An 18,025-nucleotide genomic window follows, 5' to 3' on the forward strand; every position below is an offset into this window, starting at 1 on the left:
TTAAGAGGGAAGTCAGGAGGGATCAGTCTGGAGTGAGCGGTGATGAGAACCAGAAAAGAGGAACAAAACCCAGAACAGCACACTGTGAATCTGGAACCTGATTTCGGTCTGCTCGGTTGAGAGGTTACATCGAAGGGTGATATCCAGTGCCTGTGTCCAGCGGACTGGGTATCCATGGCTGACGATGGGTCCCTCTAAGAGGAAGACCGCAGGAGACCCACCTGGTTCACACAAGTGGGTTACTGAAGACAGGAACACCAGGAAGTATGACGGGTAAGACGAAAGAAATCTCTGGGAGGAGGCTTGGCCAGGGATGTGCTTGTGAGTATCCTTAAACTGTGAATGGTAATTAAATCTCCGGGATGATAGGCATGGATAAAGGGAAACAGCCCTGATGGAGTGCACTGCTCACCAGTGGCCAGGACACAGGACATAGGACACAGGACACAGGCAGGAAGAAAACCAGCAGAGACTGTAGGAGGTACTCAGGGAAGAGAGATGTAAACACGCAGGGCAGGCAGGGCAGGCAGGTGCACGGGGCAGGTGTGACTTGAGAATTCTTTTATTTGGGGGGGTACTTGGGATTGAGCTCACTGCCTTCTGCTTGGCAGGCAGGCGCTTAGGCTGCTCAACTACCCCACATTCTATGCAGCAGCACTCAGACTGCAGTGGGCTGAGCATGGGTGTGACCAGAGCAAAGCGACAGCCAGGATGGACACTGGGTCACTGCGAGGACAGGAGAGGGGCCAGGAAGGGCAGGAACCAAAGTGCGACTTGGGGCGGGGCTGCATTATGTTTGTTTTTAAAGTTTTTTTTTTTTTTTTATTTTAAAAACTAAAAGGATAGAAGTGATACAGAAGTTGTAAAAATATTAGTAGGAAATTACCACTAGTTAATATATTGCATACAGTTATCTTAGAAATAGTTGTTCAGGTTATAAGATTTAGATGTGAAAAAAAATGATGAAACAATCAAACAATGACAGCATTGTTTTTTTTTTTTTTTTTTTTTTGGCTGAGCTAACAGATTAGTAGTATAGCTGTCTATCTTGTATATGTACACATACGCACATATGTATGTAGACCTATCTACATATAATCTTTTCCTTCCTTTTCTCTGTTTTCCTATACCAGTTGGTCTTTTCTTTTGAGCACTTTCTTTCACTTTCATTTTCACAGTATCTGTTGTATACTTTGGATATATTACTCTTTCAGTTGTTGTTATTGTTGCTGTTGTTTTTTACATTAGGGAGACAATATGATGCTTGCACATGTGAATCTGATTTATTTCACTTGTAAGAATGGTCTCCACTTACCTCCACATAAACACCTCCACATAAACACATGGAAATTAAATAACACCATCTTGGGTTACAGATGAAACTGAAGAAGAAATTAAGCAATATCTACAATTAAATGAAAATGGGTTTTGTTTTCAAATGGGAAAGTTTAAGTGTTTACAGGAAAGGGGTGGAAGACAGTCTTTATTTCCTGTGCTAACACTGGCTGCTCCGTAGTAGCAGCTGTCTGAACCACTAAGACGCCTGGACAGTTCAGTGTTAGGGGGTGGGGATGCAAGGGTTAATAAGAGCAGAGCTCACGCAGGAGAGGGGAGCTGCGCCTTGGGTGTCCTGGCTAGATCATGCATAGCTCAGGTGTGCAGGGTTAATCACAGGTGGCTCACAGGCACTGGAAATTCAAGTAAATATCCCAGATCACCTCTAAAGGAAAGGAGAACTGAAGGACAAAGTAGCCTTCCCCAAGAGTCACTGTAGCAGTCACCGAGTTCCTATGGAAAGAGACCTCCCAGGGTTCACCAAGCTGGTGATGAGAACGTTAGTGAAGCACAGATGTGATCGCCAAAGCATCACCTCCCTGGTTTTTACAGAGTAAGCAAGTTTTGATCATGCATCCATTGTGTAATGATAAATAAAGACAATTAATATGTCCGTCATCTTACCTACCTGTTGGTGGTGTACATGAAGATAGACTCTTAGAAACTTTCAAGCACACAACATGTTTTGTTATAATCACCATGATGCATAACAGATTTCCAGAACTCATTCCTCCTCTACAACTGAAACACTGCCACCCTGACCATCTGAGGGGTCCTGGAAGGACTGACCCTGGAAAATGGATGACGTCATTCTTGCAGGCAGTCCTTTCTAGGGGTTTATTGATTTGATTCATTTATTCATCTACACTTTTTTTCATTCATTTTCATTCACTCTTTCTTATTTAGGTGCTGTTGCCACAGCCTGGGAAAGGGTCTTTCTGATGTGACATCATGTTTTCTTCAGCGTTAGAAGTCTGTTCTGTGGCAATGAGGGTATCTCCTCCTGGACCGAGAATCCAGGAGAGCAGCTGTCCCATGCTATGGGTGTATACTGTGAGGTGAGCATTAGAAAACAAAGTAGCTGCCTCAAATCTCCAATTTCAAAACCAAAATGATAAGGAGCAAATGGGTGCATATTAAAGAGTTGGTACAGGATCCCCACCAAATCATGGAATGGCTGAGTGGTTAAGACACAATGTGTTCCCTATACTCAGATCAACTGTACCCATGCTTAGAATACAGCTTACACAAAGTCTAGGATGATTCAATTAGAAAATCATTGTTAGTAGCTGAGCTAAGATTTTCTTAGTTTTTCCCTCTGGTTTTTATGACTCTTGTTGGAAAGTCACATATAAAATGGTGTAAACCACTGAACATGTTAAAAGCCAATTTATCTAAAACTGATAATTTAAACAAAAAAAAGTTCCTGAGGGTACGTTTCAGGGTATATTCAACAGACCAATGTGTTATTTCATATATATCTTTGCATTAATTTATCAAATGCTTATTCTGCAATTTTTCACCCATTTATTTATTTGGTACTGGGAATCGAACTCATGACCTCATGTTTGCCAGGCAGGGGCTACATCCCCATGCCCCGCCATTTGCTTTTGTAATTGTGTTCTCTGCTGTGGGAGGACTAGTTCTGACATAACTTAGCTCAGGGAGGTATCTCCGTTCAGCAGCTAGGTTTGCCTATAATTCAGTCTTTAGGCTTCTGGTTCATTACAAATCCTTTTCTTAAAACCACTCAATATTTTTAAAAAATAAATGACCCTGATATATAAAACACCGGTGCTGACCTGGTGGGCTAGATTGGACATGGACAATAAAAGATGTCTCCTACCACTTCCCGAACTGGAGAAACAAAGCAGCTGGCTGCATCAGGGACCTCATACTGACCTCAGCCAGTCTGCAGCTCTGCTTTTTCTCCTCCTGGACACAGGAGCATCACCTGGACACTGCCAGTGCACCTGAATACCTGTACACGCGTGTGCGCACAGAGACACCACCCCCTCAGAAGTACCTGGCACACACGGAGACACAAACACACAGGCGTGGATATTGCACACACACATTTACTCTTCAGCAGAAAGATGCAGAACACAGAGTACGCGGGTGTACAGGTGTCTGGGCCTGTGGCGGGCGGTGCTGGGGAGTGCCAGAGCCCAGCCTGGCCCAGCAGGGAGACCCACACCGCAGGCAGTGGCCCCCTCCACCTGCCTCCCTCTGCTTCCAGGAGCTACACAGGAGGCACAGCTCCCACTCTGAAGCCGTGGGAGGGCCAGGAAAGAAAGGATGGGCAAATTAGCTATAATTGGTTCTTATTAGCTTAGTCATTTAAATTGCTAATCTGTTTCCAAGTAGACTCATTTGTAGATAACTCATATTTAGCTGATGGAATTTGGCTTTTCTAACCCTTGCTTGTAATTAGAAAAGAGTGGAACAAGCTACCATTTATCTTCTTTTTGTTTCATCAAAAAAAAAAAAAAAAAAAGAAAGAAAAAAATACAAATAAACGGACAAAGCTGTCTAGACACTGGAACAGGAAGTCCATTTTACATCTACCTAGTTAAAGATTATGATCAACAAATGATTAGATTTTACAACAGTTCAATTAACTTCCAAAGAATTCTTGAGCCTAGATTATATAATTAAAGGCAGTAAAAATGGGGAGGGTGAAGGGGAACCTAATCAAATTGTCCAGAGGCATGCAATCTGCAGTAGTGAATGTATACATATACATTTATATACACACATATAGGCAAGCATAGACTTATAATGCTATAAAATAAAAATGTAAAAAACTTTATTTTCTTTTTAAAGTAGTTTTTTACATTCCTTTCAAAGATCTGTCAAAGTATAGAGTAAAAGAATATAAAACTTGCCTTTTCTCTGGGTCACTTTTGGAAGGAAGGATTCTGATGAGAAGGTAGCATTCACAATAAAATTGAAATCTTAAAAGATATAATAAAGGAAGTGTGAAACTCCACATAAAAGTCCATACAGATAATAATTATTAATAAAGCTTTTACTAAGTCTCACTAAATTATTGGTAATTATTACAGAGCAATTTGTTATTATCATTACTATTTGAGGAGATATTTTCATCTGTGCTTTTGTTTTTAGTGCCTACCATTTCACTACCAGCACTTATATCCAGAATAGAGTAGGTTCATAGTATCCGCAGAATGAGTATCTGATTCATCAGTACACAGCATAGTCAACATAAGATGAATAAACGTCACCATGGTTTTTATCTTCCTTCAAAACCAAACACTGTTCTTTTATAAAAAATTAAAACTATGCAGAACTGTTTCACAGATATACATAAATGTACTAACATTTATGTATACTTACTCATCAGAAAAATTTTAATACACGTATATTTAGTCACAGTATAAGGCTTATTGAAATGGAAAAACCCTACAGTATATATAAATTAGAATTTTAATAACACATAGGATAACAAGGAATTGGTCTTTTAATTTTAATAGCAAATATTTAATAAACATTTGTGAAAATAAATTCTTGTGATGGTTAAACATTCTGTAGCCTTGTCTCTCATTCTCTTTAAAATGGTATATAGTAGAAAGTATATTCAACCAAGCTTAAAGATTGAACAGGCCTGGGGTTCAGCTCAGCGGCACAAGCATCTGCCTGGCAAGTGCAAGGTCGTGAGTTCAATCCCTTGTACCATTAGAGAAAAAAGACAAGAAAAAGATTGAACAGCTGTTCTAAAAACTACGACAAGCTCTTCAGTTAGAACAAATAAATGTAGGTAACCTGGAGCTGGACTAGAGATTGGTGGAAGTGTGAGCTCACACACACACACACACACACACACACAGTGTTTCAGGGAGAAGTCTGTCTTGTTTCTCCTTTTCTTAAACTGTATATGTATCTCACGCTTGGAAAGGACTTAATTTATAAACACATTTAAGAACAAAATAAAACTCACTATTAATATGAAGTATATTACCTAGTGTTAATTTCCTACATTTTTGGAAATTCTATATTGTTTCTATCATTTTTCTGTTTTGCCTTTTAAAATAAAAAAAGAATATCAATCCTTAAAAAAAAACACTTCACTATCTCAGTTTCCTTCTATTTAGGAACTGGGTGTCGTAAGAAAGATACAATAAAAATCCAGACTGTAACAAAAACAATATTTTTCCCTACAAATCTCTTACAAATTGGTATTTCTCTCCTTTATATATTTCAGTATAAAGCACATTCTCTTTTGTGTCATTTAACCTCTTGTAAGTCCATAGTTTGCGTTTCAAGATTTTCCTTTTTATTGGCTGCAATAACAACCCTTATCTAAAACACGGAGAATTTGGGGAAGACAAGTCAAATTTTCTATTACTTCTACAAGAGCTTGGAAATATGGAGATGCACGAGTACAGAATTCAGAAGAGAAGCCACACTGTCCCTAATGTCCACTGCTGAATAACCTGCCCAAGGGACAACGAGATGAAGTCAACAGTTCCAATTCTCTGGAAAATGGCTCAAAATTCTGCTTGACTATTAATATGTAAAGGGCACTGACCAATGGTGCCACTGATTTGTCACCATAAATCCCGGCAGGAAGAATATTTCTCCTTTGCCAGATCAAATCACAACCCCTTTTCAGGTGGCAGAGATGGCTACACAGGGGTGCTTGCCTCAGTGGGTCTTGGGAAGGGAAGGAGTTTCGCAGCTCCTTGCTCTCTGTCTGAGCAGCATCAAGAGAAGGATCACTCGGGTGATGTGATTTCGGACTGAAGTTTACAGCAGCATTTGAGGTAATGAATGAATAAGCAACACAGCTACTATCTCGCACGACGCAGACTTTCAAGTTTACTAGTGAGACTACCCACTAATCAGTTACATTTTAATGGCTTCGTGGAACATTAGTTTTGCCATCAGAGTGAGTTTCCTAATATTTTATCTGTTGTGCTGGGAAGGTAGTGTAGCTACAACAGAAAGTAGTGGCTACTCCCAATAGGCCTGTGGGAGAGAGCAGGTCTTCAGTGGGTCACACCCAGAGCAGTCAGAGTTCCAGATCACATCACACTGATGCAGGGATTTCTCTCAGTGAAGATGCATAAGACTACATTTGAGATGTACCTGAGGCGCACAGCTGCCACATTCAGATGTCTTCACATTGAAACTGATTTATAATATTTATATTCTCCAGAAAATGACCTACAGTATTTATTAAGATAGTATTAGGGTACCCTTTATCTCCTACAATAAAGAGAAAGGCATAAAGGAGAGGGAAGCAAGAAGAGTTTATTATTCTAGAAATAGAGTCATAAGGACTTAGAAAAATATCTTGTTTGGAGCCTGATTTAACTTACATTAAATGCAAGATCAAAGATTTTCATAACAAAAAATTTCATGGATTTATGATTCAAATTCCAATGACTTTTATTTCAACATTCTTTTTCCTAAATACTGTATTGAAGGAGACAGGAAATTATGATTTGAACAATTCAGTCAAGGCAATGTCATTTAAGTCAGTATTACATTTTAAGAATCACACAGGACAGAATGCTCTTGATGTAAAAGTATCACTACTTGGTTACATCAAGGTGCAGAGCTGTCCTGGGTTGCAGAATAGGTGTACCTTGGAGACATGGAGGCCAAGGCTCTTGGCAGCTTGGAACTGTCCCTGGGCATTCATAGCAACACAGATCTGCGTCCAAACACTGTCCCAACACATCTTAGCAGGCAAATTAGCTTAGATCTCTGGACTGTGGATAATTTTGTCACTAGCAAAATAGAAAAGATAAAAGAAGAAGCTTGCACAGATGCTACATAGAGAATAGAAGAGCAAATGTATGAGAAATATTTTAAATCTGTGCCCAGGAGAAAAGAAATGGTCACCAAGTAGTCCCTCCAGTCAGATGATGGCTGTCACTCTTGCTAATGTTCATTTGTGTGTGTGTGAAAGAGGCCTGTGGTTCAGGGATGCAGATTCAGAGAAAGGAAGTTACCTAAGGGAAGAACTCTAGACAAAGACAGTTCAGCTAAAATCCAAGTTAAAAGCACAAGTCCAGCTTCTTCAAAACTGATTAGCATGGTGGACAGGGGCATGAATGCATACAGCAACTCCATCTATTCTGATCAAAAACTGATGAACACTTTGGGGGAAGGGAGCACTAAACTACCAAGGTGCACCAGGAGTTGCATAGGAATGCATTTTGAAAAAAACCCAGCAGCTTACATTATTAAATTTGTGATTAGCTAGTTTTCGACAGCATAATTGCCAGAGGCATTAAGGAATACCTTCAAAAGTTCTTACTTCGAAAACAAAAATAAAATCTGGCAGTTGCTTCTTGGCCTTTAATCAGCAAAGGGCTGCAAAATACTGAAGTTGACTTCGAGGTCCACTGAGGCTTGGTCCCAGTTTGGCGCGTTGGAGGATCCTGGTGGGAGGGTCTTTTGGTGGGTCCCCGGGGCTTTCCCTGACAAACTATGGGACCTTTGGGTTTCTGTCTCTATCTTCTTGACCATGAGGTGGGCAGTTCTGTTCATACCTGCCTGCCTCCCTGCCCGCCCGTCTCTGTCTGTCTGTCTGTCTGTCTGTCTGTCTGTCTGTCTCTCTCTCTCTTTCTCCATCTGCCCCTCCCGCCTTGCCTGTGAGGTGAAAGGTTTTTGCTTTGATTTATCTCAAGTATTTGTAACAGTAATGGAAAACTAACATTGGTAACCTGATACAAACAATTTTTACTTCATTAAGTTGGGAAGTAATATCCTCTAAATCTATGCTTTATAAAGTGGAAATAGTGTGGAATCTGGCCATACTCTAAATACTATTCATGCAGACAAATCTTGAAATTAACATCTTGTTCTCTAAATTGGTCCCTGAATCCACATATCAAAATTAAGAATAATGTTTTTGTAATTACATGGAAAGAAGAAATACTAAGGTAGTGAGAGGGAAATAGATGTGCAATGTAGACTAGGCAAACGTCAGCAGTGTAGGCGGTACCTGGGTCAGGGCTTTGGAGGAGAGGGTTGGCAGGTGAAACCCAGGAAATAAATTCAATCATTGCTCAATGCATGGTGCTGGTCACTACAGATAGTGGAACACATTACCTTGGGTAACAGAATACTTTAAGAATCATTCAGGACTTTCTCAAGAAGAAGGAAAAAACTTTTAGAAGAGCTCTTGAGGAAACTGACTTACATGAGATGCAGGAGCAAAAGCTAACAGCTTCTGTGGACTGAAGTACATCTGTTTCAAAAGAGATGTTATGATTACTAATGACCCAGTCACAGCTAATGGTTTTATGGCCAACCAGAGACCTGAGCAGCTACGCTAAACTTACAGAACAGCTTTGCTGCACCTCGTGGTGTTTTTATTCTCAGCTGAACTATTTAAAATGTGCTTGTTTTAATGAACTATGAAATGATCCAATAAAATACTCTCAAGCATGAGGCATCCTGTGTGACTTCACAGTGGTAAGGGATTCAGGAGGCCAGGATTCAGAGGGAAAACATAAGAGAAGGAAGAATTAAGACTCGAAGGACTTACAAAAATGATCAAAAATATGGCTAAGGATAGTTTGGCAGAGGGAAAGCGGAGTCTCTGCAGCTCTTTTTAGAGTAAAGAAGGCATCTGTAGAAGACTTGAGCCACAACAGAGCCATCTATCGTCCCAGGTCTAAAGAGTTCATTGTCAAAGGAGTAAGACTCAGCCCAGCAGGCTGACATCAATCAGAAACCACCTCCTGCCAAGGGCAAGTGTCCTGAACGGTGGGAATCGAGATGCAGTAAATCTTCTGTAGGCAAAGAAAACGATATTTGTGCAGAGAAGTAGCAACTGCCCTTCAGTCTGCTATTCACAATCAGAATTAAAATTTTCTTGAAGAGAATTTGGTAGTGCGAATCCAAGTCCTTCAAATGATATGTCCTTTTGGAGGAGAAAATCAACTTCTAAAGAATTCATCATATAAAAATAAGCAAATAGATGTAGAAAGAAAATAAGCAAATAAGATATAGAAAGTATACATATAAGACCAGATATTTCAGGCAAATTTGTAATACCAAAAAAAGGACAAAGTCCCATCTACAGAGAATATGTTGAACAAATAATAAAATGTTTACCTGCCTTGATAATATAGTCTTTCAAACAATAACTCATGAGAAGTTGAGAAGATGGTATCTTGTCAACAAATCCTGCTAAAATTTCTTTGTAGGAAAATATATGGAATAAAACAAAACACCAAGATACCTCACACTAAAGTACTGACAGTTAGAGGCAACTGTTAATTTCTTCTATATACCTATCTTTATTTTAGTGAATAGTTCAATAAATAAGATAGATTTCTAGATATTACAGGCAATACATTCATCGACTTTTATAATAACAGCATATTCTGGAAACATCAAAATATTGCAAAATCTATCAATGTAAAAGCAAATGCACCCTTATTCTTCTTTGGCAGAAACTGCAATAGGAACAAACATAGTAAAAAAATACAAGAATAAGTCAAATTATATTGGAGACATATGTTTATTGGCCAATAAAGATGATCATATACTGATTGCAAAGAAAAAGTCACAATACTTTATTTTCATTGTTTTTATTAAAAAATTGAAGTATATATTTATTACCTATTAATGGGATGTATTATATTAACTTTTATCCTTAGATCTCATTTTCACACAAAGAATATTTATTTCAAGTTTTCTTTTATACACTATCAGGTGAAGAAATATGAATGGTAAATACATATATAAAAATGATCAACATCACTGGTTATTCGAGAGATACAAATTAAAACAACACTGAGATCCCATTTCACTTCAGAAAGAATGGCTACCATCAAGAAATCAAACAATAACAAATGCCAGAGGGGCTGTGGAGAAAAAGGAACCTTTCTCCACTTTTGGAGGGAGTGTAGGCTTGTGCAACCACGATGGAAATCTGTATTAGAGGTCCCATACAATCCAGCAATCCCCATTCTGGGTATTTTCCAAGAATTGAAAACATCATGCCACAGAAATATATGTGCACCCATGCTTACAGCAGTTCAATTTGTAATAGCTAAATCTTGAAAACAACACAAATGTCCATCAATCAAGGAATGGATAAAAAAGGTGCATTTTTTATATAATGGAGTACTACTCAGCTATAAAAAAGATAAACGAGATATTTGTAGGTAAATGGATGCAACTTCAGACCATATTCATTAAGTGAAATAAATCAGACTTCCATGTGTAAACATCTTATTGTCTCACTCAGGTAAAAAAAAAAACTGAAAGAAAAAGTAAGATCCAAAATGTACAACAGATATTGTGAGTGTGAGGGGGAGATTTCTCAGAAGGAAAGAACACAGGGATGGGGGAAAGGAGAAAGGAAGGGATAAAATGTTAACATAGATTAACAGTTTGTGCTTTCTCTGACCATTTTTTCATGCCTGTGTCTTGTAATCTGAGCAAATACTTTGAAGATAACAATACACAATATATTCATCATTCTCAATTTCCTATTATTTTGTTTTGAAATTCTGTATCATTGTTTTTATTTTAAAATTTTAAAACGCTAAACAAAGTTGTTTTTTTTTAATGGAAAAAACAACCATTTAAAAGCCTCACATGGAAATTACACCAGTTTCCTAATGATGTATCAATTACAGTAACTTTGTGATTGAGGCAGGGCTGTGCGCTCTCTGGAGACTGCAAGATGTAATGCTCTCTTCTTCTTCTTTTCCAGCTCCTAAAAGCCGCCTGCATGCAATGGCTTGCGGACTTCTTCAACCTTTAAAGCCAGCACAGTCCTATTCTTCAAATCCTTCCACTGTGGCTGTGCTTTTCTCATATCTTAGCAGGGAAGTGTTTCTCACTTGAAGCATTCATGCTTAGATGGAGCTCATGTGGATCATCTCCTCAGCTCAGATTCCAGAATGCTAGTCACATGTGCCAAGTTTTTACGTCACGTCAGGCTCCAGGGAGTGAGGCATGGGTATGGGGTGGGGGTGAGAGGTCATCACTCTGCTTACCTCCAGAACAATCAAAAGTGCTTATTCTAGCAAGGTCTGCACCAATCAGACTACATTTATACAGAGCACAGTTCCCTTACTAATTGCTTATAGTGCCGTGCCTTCTAGTCTTACAGTGCCATAACTTTCCAAATATATAGACTTGGAATATTTGAAGAGAGAAAAAACGTGTACCAACAACATGCATGTACACTTCAGGAAAAGAAAAACAGTACAACATTTTTTTTCAACAGATGGTCTTACCCTTGTAAGGGGGACCTTGGAGGATGTCCTGTATCACAGAAAACCCACTACTCTTTCAGCACTTAGGGAGGAACCTACAATGCACACGCACCAACCCAGTGACCCCGGGAACCCAGCAGCAGCTCACTCTACTGATAAATGTCTGGAAGCTCCTGGGCTCCATTTGAGCGCCTCTTGTAATTGTGGAGGCTGAAGGTAACTTGCATAAATCTCATGATGTTTCATTAAATTTAGTATTAAAATATTTATGCAAGTGTTTCTTTTCTTGAAATGTGTTTACACTTTTGGTGAAATGTATTTCTTTTACTGGACAAAACAACAAGTATTTTATTTTATATATTTTTAATTTCTAATGGAAAATATAGGAAAAGTCCTTTGTGATCCAAAGTAAATGAAACATTCCCTGAATAGTGCAAGAAAAATACAATGTATGAAAGAAAATATTTCTATTTCTACACTGTACTTCATTAAATTAAATACTCATTTTTCATAAACACTACTCGAGCAATAAACAAATAGATGTAGAGGTAATATGTGCAAACACACATACGGTAAAGAATTATATCCAGAATACTGAAGGAATGCTCAAAATTGTAGAACAAAATAGAATATCCAACTAAAATGGATAAATTATTTCAGTAAGCTACTTACCAGAAAATATAAGTTGCACTCAGTAACCTGTAAAATATTCTCACCATCATCAGTTAATTAGAGAAAGGCAGATGAAACCACAATCTAACACCTGTGTATGCCCACATCAATAGCTGATGGAAGAAGACTGAACGCATCAAATGTGGCTGGATAACAGGGTGACTGGAAGTCCTGTGCACTGGAGATGGGAAATGCTACACCATTTTAGGAAAAAACGTGGCAATTGCTTGACAACATAGATCTTCTATATGACTCAGTTTTCTACTCATTGATATTTACTGAAGAGACAGGATAGTCACTTCCACAAAAAGAGTTTCAAACAACTCTTCCCAGATTATCTTGTTAAATCCTCAAATTGGAAACAACCCAAAGTCCTGTCAACAGGCCAAAAAATAAACAAGTTGTGATATGTTCACAAGACAATGCAAACGCAGTAATAGAATTCTTAAAATGCATAGCAAGAAGAGCTCTCCTAATCATGTTGAGTGAAAAGAATCCAGAGAAACATGCGTGCACATCGTATGACTCCACATGAATGTAAAATTCTAGGCAATGACAACAAGAATACAGGGCAGAAACATATCAGTCATTATCTAGAGGTGGGGATTGTGAGGATTGTGGGCAGTAAAAGCAAAGACACAGAAGAGAACTTGCTGGGGTGCTGAGTTTGTTTCTTGTCTGGACTGTGGTTACGGTTCTAAGCATGAACACATACGTCTAAAGTTATTAAATTAGTACTTTCCATTTTCTGTGAGTGGGTTCCGGGAATCCAACTCAGGACCTCATGTTTGCCAGGCAGATGTAGTGCCACTGAGCTACATTCCCAGCCCAAAACTTATCAAATTATATACTTTACCTATTTTGTATCAATTATACTTCAATAAACTAGAGAGAAAGAGAGAGAGAGAGAGAGAGAGAGAAAGAGAGAGAGAGAGAGAGAGAAAGGCTGCTCACAAGAAGAGCAAGGACTCCAGGTGACTCAGCCAAACAGCAAGGCAAGCGCTCAGACACTTACATCTTGTCACAGATACAGATCCTGACCTATGATTAAGGCTGATAATCCTGGGAGGGACTCAATCAGGACACCAAGGAACACACCTAGATGACTGTGGATGTCAAGACTGTGGCCAAATACAATGGTCAGAGGGACCCTGTGGTTCTGTAACACGTGATAAAGACAGAAATGAAGCAAGACTGATTTCAGAAAACAGGAGGAAATGGATTTTAGATATAACCATCAAATACAAAAAGTCATCCTATAAAAATCAATGACGCTCTGAAGGCACTTGGAGCATGGTAGACAAAGGGTGAACCAAGTTTAGGAGGCTCAGTACATCACGTGGCCACTAAGACTGAAGTGGAAGGATGGATTACAAAGGGCAACGTTCGGAGAGGAAAAGACTGATTCAAGATGTAAGCATTGACTATGAGGTGCCTGAGTGTCCTCAGATGGAGATCAACAGCCGTGTGGAAATATACATGCAGAGCTGAATAAAACAAAATAAGGTAGGACAGAAAAACGCAGACTCGGAGAGTCACACACTGTGACAGCTGAGGACGAAGGATGGCTGGATGCTGTCACTGAGGAGTACATAGGACAGAAATGAATGGTGACGTCAGCTCTGTGTCCACAAAACACCTTCAGGGGTGGAGGCTGGGGCGGGGGGTGAAGAAAAAGGATGAATCCAGCATGAAGAAGAAAGATGGAGAACCAAAGAAGGGAGGGGCGATTAACTGCGCCAATTAATGCTGGTTGTCAAGATCATTGCTTTAGGAGATCCGGGAGAGGAGGCTGGACACCAGGGCACCGCCCTCATCGGTGCACTGCCCTGTTTACGTGTTCGTAGCTGAATGAGGTGCTGGGAGGGGGTCTATTGGAAGAGGGCTTCAGGGGCACATGGCCTGGGCTGCTCCTGTCTACCTCTCGGTCTCCTCCCAGCATGCTGTCTCTCACCGTGTCACACACAGCTGTCCACCACTATGTCCTTTTCTGCTTTGCAGCCAACCAACGATGCAGCGGAATTCCCCAAACCAAGGGCCACATTAAATCTCTCCTTCTTTGAACTGCCAGTTTCTGGAAGGTTTTCCCAGCAAGGAGAATATTAACACATTATCAGTGGCCACAGGAGAGCCAAGTAGATGTGAGCAAAGTCAGAATTGTTTTTGTAGCCAGCAAATGGGTCCATATGTATGAAGAACTTCAGTGAAAGCTACTGACATAGAGTGAGTACAAACTGGTAGAAAAGAATTTAACTTATAAATTGGTGTTAAGGAAAACAGTGTGATCATGATTAGGGACTACTTCAAAATTTATTCATAGCTGGATCAATAAAAATTATAAGATCAGGAAGGAAATTATGATCTTATCATCATCAAAATTAAAAATGGTGATGCATATAAAAGAAAAAAAAACAGATCCCATTCATTTTCCTATTTTATTAAGAATAAAGCCAAAATTTATAAGGTTTAAATCTTCATAAGGAAACAAATGTCATCCATACCGCACATACACTCTATATGACTAATTTGGCTGAATATTTTTGTATGTTTCAGTCAATGTGTACACATACACACTTAATTTTCAAAAGCTCCACAATGTGGCAAAATTGTTAGTATCGCTGTAGTAAAAGCAAAGGGATTGAGGTAAAGAAGTTTAAATTTTTACCGTTGATTAATAAGTGTTAGAGTCGGCATATACAGAACCACAGCCACACACAGAAAATAACGATGGGAAAAATCTAATCTGTATGCTTAACTTTTTCAGTAATTCATCCTTGAGATTCTCTTTGTGAAAAAGGCATGAAAATTATTGAATTTCCTATACTATCAAATTATCCAACAAAAAATATGTGAAGTTCATCACTGCCAGAGCTGTGGACTAATGACCATGCACTTATGAACGCACATGTTCCTTTACTTTAAGAGGCCACCAGTATCAAAGGTAGAATAAACCTCTGACAGGAACTGCCCACTTTGATATGAGCTCCGACAAAAGGAAAGCCACCTTACAAAGTCCTGTGGGTTCCTTCAATACACAGATAGCAATGTGTCACTTAAAACGTGGAGTCCACTCCAATGGGGGGGGGTAACATCTGTCTCTCACCGAAGAAACCGCACTTCCTTGAAACTTTAAGAGAGCACATTCTGCAGTGTAGGTCGTGCAGAAGCCTTAAATTGAACCGTGGGTCGGTCATTTCAAAGCAGAATCCTAGTATCCTTCACACACCAGCCTTGTTCCTCTCCTGTAATTGGTTTTGGACTGAAAGGAGAAACAGCAGCAAAAGCTCTAGAGGGGAAAATGGCAGGCTTGCTCTTGAAGGGATTTTTGCATAGACAATGGCAGAGATGCTACTCTCCTAATTACCTGGCTTCACATGCACCTGTTAATTTTTTTGTGCATGGTGTAATCCTCACACTGAGCATTCTTGATGCTATGTTTTAAACAATGACTACTTCAGAATGAATACATTAGACCAGTTGTTCTCAAAGTTATTTGGATGCAGAACCTCTCACATTTTAAGAAGTTACTGTGGATCCAAGTTGTTTATATAAGTTGTATTTATTATTGATAGTTGCCACATCACCAAGAAGAGAAGTTTAAATATATGTTTTTTAAAAAATAAAAATAGACCCATTAGATGCTAAAATACATTTTAAAAACTACTTTTCAAAATTAAAAAGTAAGCAACTGTCATTTTTTTTTCATATTTTCTAAACAGCAGGTTTTAATGACAGGAACTCTAACATCTGCTTTTCTTGTGCAAATATGTCATTTTGGTTGACGTGGTGTATGTCTTCCATATCTAACAGCTCTCCCTCATACAGACAATGGACCCCAGCCTGAAAATTCTAAAGTATGTACAGAGTTGTTTTCTAAAGATACAGCACAACAAGTTTTTGTAGAATAGTTACATTGTCTCAGGTATTATAAATTAATCTATAAACAATTAAAAGTACACTTTTAATTTCTGCATGGGTAATACACAAATACTATCTCACTCCATGTAAAGGACTTGGGTTTCCATGGATTTAGGTGATGAGAGGACCTGGAACTATTCCCTGCACATACTAAGAGATGGCTGAATATGTATAAAATAGAGTTTCACCCAAGTAGCAGCGCAGAAAAGGAGTATTTCAACAGATTTTTAATATACCTTGATACTATATCAGACATGGTAGGTTCTTAAGAGTGAATTTGTGATATGAGATCTGAAATTGTACCAAAATTTTTACATTTTGGTACACTAACATCAATTAATGTATCGTGAAATTTGAATGGCTGGTTTGTCCTTGAATAATTTTATCACATTCTGCATTGGTAATTTGAAAGTAATTATTTGCTGAATAAATATTGGCCCATCTCACTAAATAATACATATTCAAAAGTCACATTTACTAATATCATACTCAATTGCCTGAGCAAAACCCTTCAAGTACTGGGAAGCAATCAGCATCACAATGGCAAATGTAAATTGTCCACCATGGAAAAAACTGAAGACTCAAATTTCTGTATTGATAGCAAACATTGTTAGTTGTCTTCTTGAAGTGACTTCACACTTTTCAGACTTCAGGAAAATGTCATGTCTAAGTAGTCACAGTAGGCCTACACATTTTTCTCAAGTAAAAATAAAAATAAATTTCACACACACACACACACACACACACACACGTATTGTCCTGTCTGGTCACAACTCAAATAACCGTACCAGCATTTTCCTAGACAACTTCAGGTGGCTGAGGTGCTGCCACACAGAATGATGAAAGATGTCTACTCATGGGTTAACGCACGATGAAATTCACTTTCCACCAAGGATTTCGAGTCAAACTGAGCGTGGTAATAATGATGTCGTGGTACTGGGAAAAGCACCTGGGCCTCCACAAACCCCAGAAGATCCACAGGTTGCATTTTAGAAACTACTGCTAGACAACTCGCCCGGGGTGTGTGTGCTTAGTGTGCTGGGATAGTGTGATTCTGCTTGGAGCCACGGACACAGACAGCAGCAGACGGCTCACCTGCCTCTTCACTCCACACACTTAGTGGGCAGGAACATCAACTGTCATGAGCAAAACAAATGGAGAGAAAGAGTGACAGAGGCTCGCACATGTGCTTGTGCAGGTAACACACGGACACTTTCCGAGAACCACTGAAAGGATACTGTGAACACCAACTCAGCCCCCACGCACCCCCAAATTCATTCACCATGCACTTGTTTTATAAGGAACAAAACAATGAATGTAGAATCAGAAAAGTCTGCACATAAAGTGCCTAGGGACAAGGAGAATGGTGTGAGTGCAAGTGCACGTGTGCACAGAGCAAGTCCGAAGCGCTCACGTGGCCCAGAGAGCGTGCGAGGCTCCAGCAGAGGCAGAGGTGCAGGGCATTGAGGGGTGCAAGTGGATGGAGCAGAGGGTTCCTGAGAGCTGTGCTCGGTGCTAGTTCCCTGCCTTTGCAAAGCAAATGCCAGGTCCTTGTAGAAGAAGCCATGAAACTGACTCGGAAGCTTCCTTAGAGTGGCTTAACCTGGGCTCTGCCTGCCTCCACTCGTGATTGCCAAGCACAAGCTCCCACCAGCAATAAAAAGGGAGGTTGCGAGAGAGCAGAGAAAGGAAGCTGGCGTCTTCCTATTCAGAGCAAGGAGAAAGGATGAGAGGCAGACATGAAGGCAGACAAAGCCAGGCCGACGCAGAGAGAAGGACAGAGGCCTGGGAAAGAGGACAGACAGAGAGGGACGGAAAGGGGGAGAGAGGAGGACAAATAGGGCACACAGTGGAAGTTCAGCACGAGGAAGCAATACTTC

At 39.6% G+C, this 18,025-nt stretch overlaps 1 protein-coding gene across 8 annotated transcripts in view; it reads right to left on the reverse strand.

The window, feature by feature from the left end:
* The window catches only part of Nkain2 (sodium/potassium transporting ATPase interacting 2), a 945,741-nt gene that overhangs the window by 731,064 nt on the left and 196,652 nt on the right, over positions 1-18,025 (reverse strand). The window lies entirely within an intron of this gene.

The sequence above is a fragment of the Cavia porcellus genome, unplaced genomic scaffold (assembly GCF_034190915.1).
Source record: "Cavia porcellus strain 051 isolate PalLab524CR breed Dunkin Hartley unplaced genomic scaffold, mCavPor4.1 scaffold_24, whole genome shotgun sequence".
NCBI lineage: Eukaryota > Metazoa > Chordata > Mammalia > Rodentia > Caviidae > Cavia > Cavia porcellus.